The sequence below is a fragment of the Castor canadensis genome, chromosome 10, assembly GCF_047511655.1.
Source record: "Castor canadensis chromosome 10, mCasCan1.hap1v2, whole genome shotgun sequence".
NCBI classification, from domain to species: domain Eukaryota; kingdom Metazoa; phylum Chordata; class Mammalia; order Rodentia; family Castoridae; genus Castor; species Castor canadensis.
In genome coordinates this window covers 38,579,164-38,589,497 of record NC_133395.1, presented here as the reverse complement: position 1 = coordinate 38,589,497, position 10,334 = coordinate 38,579,164, and positions in this window count along the sequence as shown.

Below are 10,334 nucleotides of genomic sequence, written 5' to 3'. Positions count from 1 at the left end.
TATTGAGAAAGAGTAGCCAGTCAACGTCAGAGTGGAAATATCTTACTTTAGAAGTCACATTAAGACTATAACTTCATTGACTCTGTATTAACTTTGGTTTAAAAATGTTTTTAAAAAACCTCTAGATACTCAGTAGTAAATTTCAAAGGTTCAGAATTATGGATTCAGATATAAATGTATAATTCAAAAGACTAACAGGTATCCAAAACAAGAATTGTTACTAGTTGGTACATTGTTTTCCATGACTATTGGCAGTATAATTTATTCACTAAAACATTGATGCTCTTTATCTTCAACAGTCTTTAGCCCTTAATGACCACACATTTATTTAAGATATCCTGGACATTTCTGTGTGAAATATAACTTTCAAGTGCTAAATTTTCCCCCACAATAAAACAGTGCAGATAATTTTTCCTCAATCAGTGCATTATAATTTTTTTAAAACCAAATGTAGTATCACAATATAATCTTTACATATTTATTTACAAGGTATTAGTGTTTATCAACACAAAAGTTTACTTGAAGAATTGGTGTGCTGAATTTTTTTAAAATATTGTTAAATTTGCAAATTATAAGATTAAAATAATATTGGTACTTCTCTCTTCCTCCCCCCTCTCTTTGTCTGTGTACATGTGCCTGTGTGTGTGACACTTTTACTAATTCCAAGAAACTTGACAATATTACTTTCTTTGTTTTTAGATACCGAGAGGATTTTCTTTCTGCTTTCTGTTTCTAATACAGGAGAATGGAATAAGATCTATTTAATTAATTGTACTTAACTTTAAAAACTTCCTTTACCAGATCCAAAATCAATGACCTAGTGATACATATCAAACTCCTAAAAAAACAAGAACAAGCAAATCCCAAAACAAATAGAAGGAGAGAAATAATAAAAATAAGAGCTGAAATCAATGAACTAGAAACCAAAAGAAAAAAAAAAGCATACAAAGAATTAATGAAACAAAAAGTTGGCTCTTTGAAAAAATAAACAAGATCGATAGACCCCTGGCAAACCTGACTAAAATGAGGAGAGAAAAAACTCAAATTAGTAGAATCAGAAATGCAAAAAGGGAGATAACAACAAACACCATGGAAGTCCAGGAAGTCATCAGAGACTACTTTGAGAAACTATATTCAAATAAATTTGAAAATCTTAAAGAAATGGACAGATTTCTAGATACATATGATCATCCAAAAGTGAACCAAGAGGATATTAATCACCGGAATAGACCTATAACACAAAATGAAAGTGATGCAGCAATCAAGAGTCTCCCCAAAAAGAAAAGTCTAGGACCTGCTGGATTCTCAGCTGAATTCTATCAGACCTTTAAAGAAGAACTGATACCAACCCTCCTTAAACTGTTCCATAAAATAGAAAGTGAAGGAAAACTGCCAAACACATTTTATGAAGCCAGTATTACACTTATCCCAAAACTAGGCAAAGACACCTCCAAAAAAGAGAACTATAGGCCAATCTCCTTAGTGAACATTGATGCAAAAATCCTCAACAAAATAATAGCAAACCAAATTCAGCAACACATCAAAAAGATTATTCACCATAACCAAGTAGGCTTCATCCCAGGGATGCAGGGGTGGTTCAACATACGAAAATCAATAAATGTAATAAACCACATTAACAGAAGCAAAGACAGAAACCACTTGATCATCTCAATAGATGCAGAAAAAGCCTTTGATAAGATCCAACACCATTTCATGATAAAAGCTCTAAGAAAACTAGGAATAGAAGGAAAGTACCTCAACATTATAAAAGCTATATATGACACACCTACAGCCAGCATTATACTTAACGGAGAAAAAGTGAAACCATTCCCTCTAAAATCAGGAACCAGACAAGGATGCCCACTAGCTCCACTCCTATTCAACATAGTACTGGAATTCCTAGCCAGCACAATTAGGCAAGAAGATGGAATAAAAGGAATACAAATAGGTAAAGGAACTGTCAAAATATCCCTTTTTGCAGATGACATGATCCTATACCTTAAAGGCCCAAAAACTTCTACTCAGAAGCTTGTAGATACCATCAATAGCTATAGCAAGGTAGAAGGATATAAAACCAACATAGAAAAATCATTAGCATTTCTATACACTAATAATGAGCAAACTGAGAAAGAATATATGAAAACAATTCCATTTAAAATAGCTTCAAAAAAATCAAATACCTACATGTAAACCTAACAAAGGATGTGAAAGACCTCTAAAAGGAAAACTATACACTTCTGAAGAAAGAGATTGAGGAAGACTATAGAAAGTGGAGAGATCTCCCATGCTCATGGATTGGTAGAATCAACATAGTAAAAATGTCGATACTCCCAAAAGTAATCTACATGTTTAATGCAATTTCATCAAAATTCCAATGACATTCATCAGAGATTGAAAAATCTACCATTAAATTTATATGAAAACACAAGAGGCCAGGAATAGCCAAGGCAATACTCAGTGAAAAGAATAATGCTAGAGGTATCACGATACCTGACTTCAAACTATATTACAAAACAATAGCAACAAAAACAGCATGGTACTGGCACAAAAACAGATATGAAGACCAGTGGAACAGAATAGAGGACATAGATATGAGGCCACACAACTATAACCAACTTGTCTTTGACAAAGGAGCTAAAAATATATGATGGAGAAATAGCAGCCTCTTCAACAAAAACTGCTGGGAAAACTGGTTAGCAGTCTGCAAAAAACTGAAACTAGATCCATATCACCCTGTACCAAGATTAACTCAAAATGGATCAAGGATATTAATATCAGACCACAAACTCTAAAGTTGATACAGGAAAGAGTAGGAAATACTCTGGAGTTAGTAGGTATAGGTAAGAACTTTCTCAATGGAACCCCAGCAGCACAGCAACTAAGAGATAGCATAGATAAATGGGACCTCATAAAACTAAAAAGCTTCTGCTCAACAAAAGAAATGGTCTCTAAACTGAAGAGAACACCCACAGAGTTGGAGAAAATATTTGCCAGGTACACATCAGACAAAGGACTGATAACCAGAATATATAGGGACCTTAAAAAACAAAATTCTCCCCAAACTAATGAACCAATAAAGAAATGGGCAAGTGAACTACACAGAACTTTCTCAAAAGAAGAAACTCAAATGGCCAAAAAAACACATGAAAAAATGCTCACCATCTCTAGCAATAAAGGAAATGCTAATTAAAACCACACTAAGATTCCACCTCACCGCTGTTAGAATAGCCATCATTAGCAACACCACCAACAACAGGTTTTGGTGAGGATGCAGGGAAAAAGGAACCCTCTTACACTCTTGGTGGAAATGTAAACTAGTACAACCACTCTGGAAAAAAATTTGGAGTCTATTTAAAAAGCTAAACATTTATCTACCATTTGATCCAGCAATACAACTCTTGGGGATATACCCAAAAGACTGTGACACAGGTTACTCCAGAGGCGCCTGCACACCCATGTTTATTGCAGCACTATTCACAATAACCAAGTTATGGAAACAGCCAAGATGCCCCACCACTGACGAATGGATTAAGAAAATGTGGTATTATACACAATGGAATTTTATGCAGCTATGAAGAAGAACGAAATGTTATCATTCGCTGGTAAATTTATGGAATTGGAGAACATCATTCTGAGTGAGGTTAGCCTGGCCCAAAAGACCAAAAATCATATGTTCTCCCTCATATGTGGACGTTAGATCAAGGGCAAACACAACAAGGAGATTAAACTTTGATCACAAGATAAAAGCGAGAGCACACAAGGGAGATATGAGGATAGGTAAGACACCTAAAAAATTAGTTAGCATTTGTTGCCCTCAACACAGATAAACTAAAGCAGATACGTTAAAAGCAACTGAGGCCAATAGGAAAGAGGGACCAGGAACTAGAGAAAAGGTTAGATCAAGAAGAATTAACCTAGAAGGTAACACACATGCACAGGAAATTAATGTGAGTCAACTCCCTGTATAGCTGTCCTTATCTCAACTAGCAAAAACACTTGTTCCTTCCTATTATTGCTGATACTCTCTCTTCAACATAATTAGAGATAAGGGCAAAATAGTTTCTTTTGGGTATTGGCGGGTGGGGGGAGAGGGGAAAAATGACCCAAGCATTGCATGCACATATGAATAATAAAAAAATAAAAAAAAAACAAAAAAACTTCCTTTACCTAAGAGAATCTATAACTATATGTGATTCTTTAAATTCTAGTGTATCTTAAGTGTGTTTGATGCCTAAAGTACATTGAGAGCCTTCATACAAAGTCAGTTACTTTAAGCACATATTCAGTCTGGCAAAACATTTTCTAAGTGTCCTTATATTTTCCTAGAACTTTCTCTCTCCTTGAGTAGTCATGCAATCATCAATAATGAAATGTCTATATAAAACATTGATGCTGAGAAGGGAGTAGATGAAAATCAAGCTTGAAACAACGTAAAAACATCAAGATATTACATTTAGAGTTAATGGCAAGGTGTATGGTGATGAGTGCCTACTTGATGGTAGGGAAAAAAATGACACAATGAACTAACTACACATTAGTCAATTCCAACTCAATCATCAAGCAGATGTTGAAAAAAAGAAATTTAAACAACTCAACATGTATATCTGATGTATGGAACATGAACTGTTTCTGAAACCCAAGTCTATTTGAATACATGTAAGCTTCACTAAGTGCCTACATGACTTCTTCTGAAGAAAGTGACAATTATTAGAAGAGGAAAAGATCTAGTCCCACACACACATATGTTAATTTTACATATATTTCTAATTCGATTCTATACTTCCATATTTTCCAGATTTTAATATTGAAATCCAGTTTGTGTCAGATGCAATCTTGAATAAATAGGTTTTGCTCAATTTGACTTTCAAATTAGGATTTAATTTATGTGTATGGCCCAATGTTAATCTCAAAATCTAGTTTTTGCAGAAAAAATACCTACTAATATCAAAAATTTATATAAACTTTATTTTGTAAACTTTTTGTATGAAATGCATGCTATTAATATACATTACATGACATAGAGAAAGTTCATTTTTTAAATAAAAAGAAAAAATATATGAAATATTATCTGTGGTTGTGAGTTATGGGAGAGATGGGCAATTGATGGAAATATGTATAATTGTTTAGAAATATAGAAGCATGCATTTTGTTTTTCTACTTGAGACTCAAACTTCAGAGAAATTGGGAGGAAAATCACATGGTTAGGTTTTGGATAATCTGAAACTATTTACAACAAATTTTCTGCCTTTCCAATAGTAAATAGACTTTATCCCATGGTACAAAGCTGTGATTCAAATGAACAGGCGTAACAAGGACAACTTCGTACCTGGAGCAAACAGTAAATTGTATGCAACATACTTGCCAAAGTATACAGACTTTTCCTGTTATCTGTGCTAGAAAGCAAAGGAAGGGAAATTCACTGATACTAAGGAAATAGCACTTATTCAGAGGGTGAACATTGAATTGTCTGAACATCCCAAACAGAATTTTGAAGAGAAACTCAGCCTATTCACCATTAAGTTTTGTCCTATCTTCCATGCTGTCCTTCCTCTTCCTAAGACATGTAAAGACACCATAAACAGGAAAGGCACATGTATGGCTGCAAATACACCATAAGCAGGAAAAGCTTTCTAAGGAGAGACAATACAAAATATAAGAGGCATACCTATGGCATATTGTATAAATGCTGTACATCCTAAACACTTGCCAAATGTGTTCATTTTTCTCCATTTCAAAACTCCCTTAGTCAAGCTATAAACACCTCTCACCTAAAATAGTGCAGATGTGTCCTCAATCACTTTGCTGAACTAGCTTTTTTTTCTTTTTTGCTTCATAAATTGCAGGTGGAATTATATCTTCAAATTATTGCTATGGCCATCTTCTGTATCTGTTAAATAAAGCAGAGTCCCTGACATGCCCTGTAGTTTCCTGATAATTCTGGCTCCTACATTTTCTCTAGTCTCATTTCTCACATACTCTGTTTTTTCCTGGAATTAAATATTCTTTTCTGTAAAACTGCTTTTTCCTCTCAGATCAGTTAAATTTTACTCAGCAATTGGAGTCTAGTTTAGATATCATTGTCTCATGGAAACATTCTCTGCTCACCTCAGGTTAGGTCACAGTCCTTTGCTATACATTTTCATACCTCTCTTTGAGTTTTCTCTCTAACAATTTTGCTGTGTAATCATACACCTATATCCTTACATTTAATTTCCTATCTCCCATAGTCTGTAAACTCAATGCAAGTTAGCACCTGCCTGTACATTTTGTTATAATACAACTAACAGCAAGAAAATTATTAAACAAAATATACACCAAAATATCTGTTAAATCATCATGTAAATGTACAAATGAATGAACACATAAATGCAGATACTGATCTAATCGTGTCTGCACTGCCCACACCTATCAGTTTCAAACAAATCACATGAAGAATCATAGTTGATCATCACCAGAAAAGTTATCTGGTAATGCTTTTGTTTTAGAGATATTTAGTTAAACATTTACGTTAAAATTATTTGAAACAGATCACTATCATAATGCATTGAAAATACTTGGAAACACAATCATTAATTATAAGTTTATTTTCATCTTTAAAAATATAGTTCATTAAGAAAAAATAGTGTATACTCTATTTTAAGAGAATACAAATATGAGTTGTGAAATTGAGGAAATTCTGTGTATATTTCTTGTACTTGATATTAAACATTGTATTTATGTTTTCTATAATGAACATTTAACAGTGAAACTTTCACTAAACATATTTGTACATATTAATTGAAGTAGGCTATCTGTATCTTACTGGCTTAGATATTGAAGTTTATTTATTTTGTATTATATCCAGTGTTTAGACTCCTGCAAACTCTCTTTTAAATGTGACTGTTATTCTAGATTTCATTCTGTGGAACATACATAATTGAAATGTGCGCTTTAAAGTATCTACAGCCAGTATTGGAACCATTATTTCATTGACTGGTACTCAGTCACCTAGGTTTGCATTACTTTGAATGAGTTGGGAAAAATATCAGAAAAAGGAGAAATGGAAGTATTTAAATCTCAAATTTATTTATTTTTATTGTTGTGCTGGGTGGGGGTACATTGTGGCATTTACAAAGTTCTTACAATCATAATGGGATTTTATGTTAAGTTGAATGCCCATAAAACACCTGTTAAAATCCAAATCCTTAATACCTAATAATGTCATAATTTGGAATATAGTTCTTGTAGTTTGATCAAGCTATGGTGACATCATAGTGTATTTAGTTGAGTTCAATACAATATGACCAATCTTATAAAAAGATAAAACAGAGACAACAAAGAGAAGAAAACCATGTGAAAATACAGAGACAATGAGGAAATATGTCCTTGAAGATGGAACCATAGACTGGAGTCAGATTGCTATAAATTGAGGACTGCCTGGTGCTACTAGAAGCTGTAAAAGGCAGGAAAATGCTCCCTTAGAGAATTAGGAAGGGGCATAATTCTTCTTCCATATTACAATTTGGACTTCTGTCCTCTACAAATGTACGATAGTAGGTTCATGTTGTTTTGAGCCACCCGTTTTGTAGAACTTCATTCTGCCATTCCTAGAGAACTCATTCATACTGCTTGTTAAATAGAAGAAGAGAAAAAATTAGAATGCTAATCATATTTTCCCAAAAGTAAAACCCAAAATTTTGAGGTAGTCTCACATATTATTCACTGTGCTCCAGATAAATCTAGTGGATTTCTTTTCTCTTCTCAATATTTGTAGGAGACCAATCCTTTTTCCTCTGACAAAAAGAGAAAAACACATGCAAGAACAGAGTTATTGCCATTTGTGGATATGATTTTAACAGCCAAAGCCTATATATTTGAATGGGACAATCAATATATAACATGTGCCTGTGAACCATCCATATTATTGAACTTTGTGTAAATTGCAAAACACTAAAGACAGATTTAGGAACCAAAGAAGAATTTAAGGACTTATACATAGAGTTCTGCAAGGCAAGAATTCATCTACAGCTGCACACCTTAATATCCTCACTATTATTAAAGCAACTTACTGACTTACTTTACAGAAAAGATTTGTAGTGTTCTTTTCTCTTACCTAAAATTTCAATCTCTCCTGGCCTACTCTTTACTTAACCTCTACTTAGCTTAATTTATCATGCTCAATGTTTAAATAATTTTCCTCAAGTTTAATCATTATTTAAGTGAACACACTAATTGTTTTTCCTTTTTGCTTAAGGTCTTCCTAAACTACACATTTACTTAATATTTTTCAAATAGAATGTTTTATTCCCCAAGAATTGCAATCTTGTTTCTTTTCTAGAAACATGTAAAGTATAGTTCCTCTTAGGAAACCGGTGATCTTTTCATTCCATTATTACTTTTTGAACAATATTACTTTTTGAAAATAAAATGTTATTTTGTCTCAACATTCATAACAAAACAAAAACAAAATGAAGCAAGCCCAACCTTTCTCCTATCCAAAGAAAACTGGATGCTTTGCAGTTTGCTGTTTTTCTTTTGACCAAAGAATGGAACATTATTGCTTCAGTACCATAGGAACATGATCTTTGTAGTCCCGAATGTAGCATGTGCAGCTAAAGAATTGTGCATGTATCTCCTGGTGTCCACAGCCTTCCTTCATAGAAAGGATCATTATTAGGTGGAACACCACATACTTATTATTTGTGGCATGAAGGACTCCAACTACATTTAAGACAGCAAAGATCATCACAATGCCAGCCACCAGGAATAGAAATAAGAATATTTCTACTCTCTGTAAGTCAGCATGAGAGTCGCCAAGGAAAACACAACACAGTGAAACCCTGGATGGAGCAGTTTTACTCATATAAAGAAGAGGCAGGGAAAAATAAGCTCCAGTGATGTACCTGAGTCCACCATGACTAAGGAATCCACCCAGAAGGCAACACAGAGCAATTATCTTATAAGCACCCCTCTGGTACCTTCTGAGAATGGCCTAGAACCTCTTTCATTGCAATCTGAAATGTGGTCATCTGGGCTATGTCTGAGAGCACATGATCAAGGGGAACAAAAGAAGAATAAACATTCTGAGTCAAGGAAAGCTGCTCTGTACCAAAGGAAGAAAGCCCTGCAAAGGTGTAACTGAAACTACCTAAAAGCATTTGGTTGCAGCCAAGTTGCATTACTGGCATTTTATTGTGCTACTTAAAAAGGAATTTAATCTAATTTTTTTTTTCCATTCTCTTTCTCCTCCATACTTGGAAACTCAAGATGAACACTCTTTGAGCCAAAATGGACTACCTTTCCCCTTATCTCTCTCTGACAACAGGAAGGGTAAACCTCTGTCAAACCAGATATACAAATTCAAAGATATATGTCACCAGTAAACAAGGAGACTAGAAGAACTGAGGCCACCATCTAACATTGGGACATGTGCTCCATCATGTATCCCAAAGTTTATCTCCTAAGCATTCACTTAAAAGCCACATATTGTCTCTCAGGGGCCAGGCAGAAGACTGTAAGATCCATTCTCGCTGCCCTCCTCATTTTGCATGAAAAATTAATAAACATTAATTTCCCTGCTTTAGTTATTTGTAAATGGGCAGTTAGTCCAGGGACTGAACTTTTGGGAACAAATTTAGGAACACCCAAATGGGACTCAAATAGAGTCCTCATTCCTTTGCGTATAGAGATCCCCCAGGTTGAAGTCTGACTCAATTCCAGTAGAAGTACAAGTCAATCAGATTAGGGGAAGGCAAGGGATTATCCCATCAACTGCCAGAGTGCAATGAGATCCTGAAAAATTCAGGTTATCTCTCCTATACACTACAAATGTAGGCATATGGCTCTATGAATGACGTGGAAAAAAGTAAAACGGATCCATAAGAAGTTACAAATTCCTGTCCAAAAATTTGAAATATTCTCTAGGTATGCCCTCTGGTACTTGATTATGCCTATCAAGGAGGGTCCTGCTTGGGTATCTCCATTTGGCCCCATAAAAAAGGGGCATTCATTGGTGCCATTCTTCAAGAAGCAGTCTCAGGTTGAGTGACTAGGGAATCTCTGGAATTTATCCCCATCTGTTTTTGTTGTTCTGTTAAAGATTCCTGGCTGTTGACCTTGGCTCTCCTCTGACTCTGTTTGTTTTGCGTTTGTGTGTCATGTTTTACATGGACATCTATTCTATCTGAAAGCTATCAGAAAAAATCTTTTGGTCAACATATAAGGAAAAAGAAAACAAAAAGAGAGACCTGATTAGGCTTCAGGTCTCCATGCCAGTTCTAGGACTGAAGGGTTTTAAAAAGGGACAACAATCCTGGCCAGGAATCATAAAAGTAGATAGGATTCCCACATCTCAG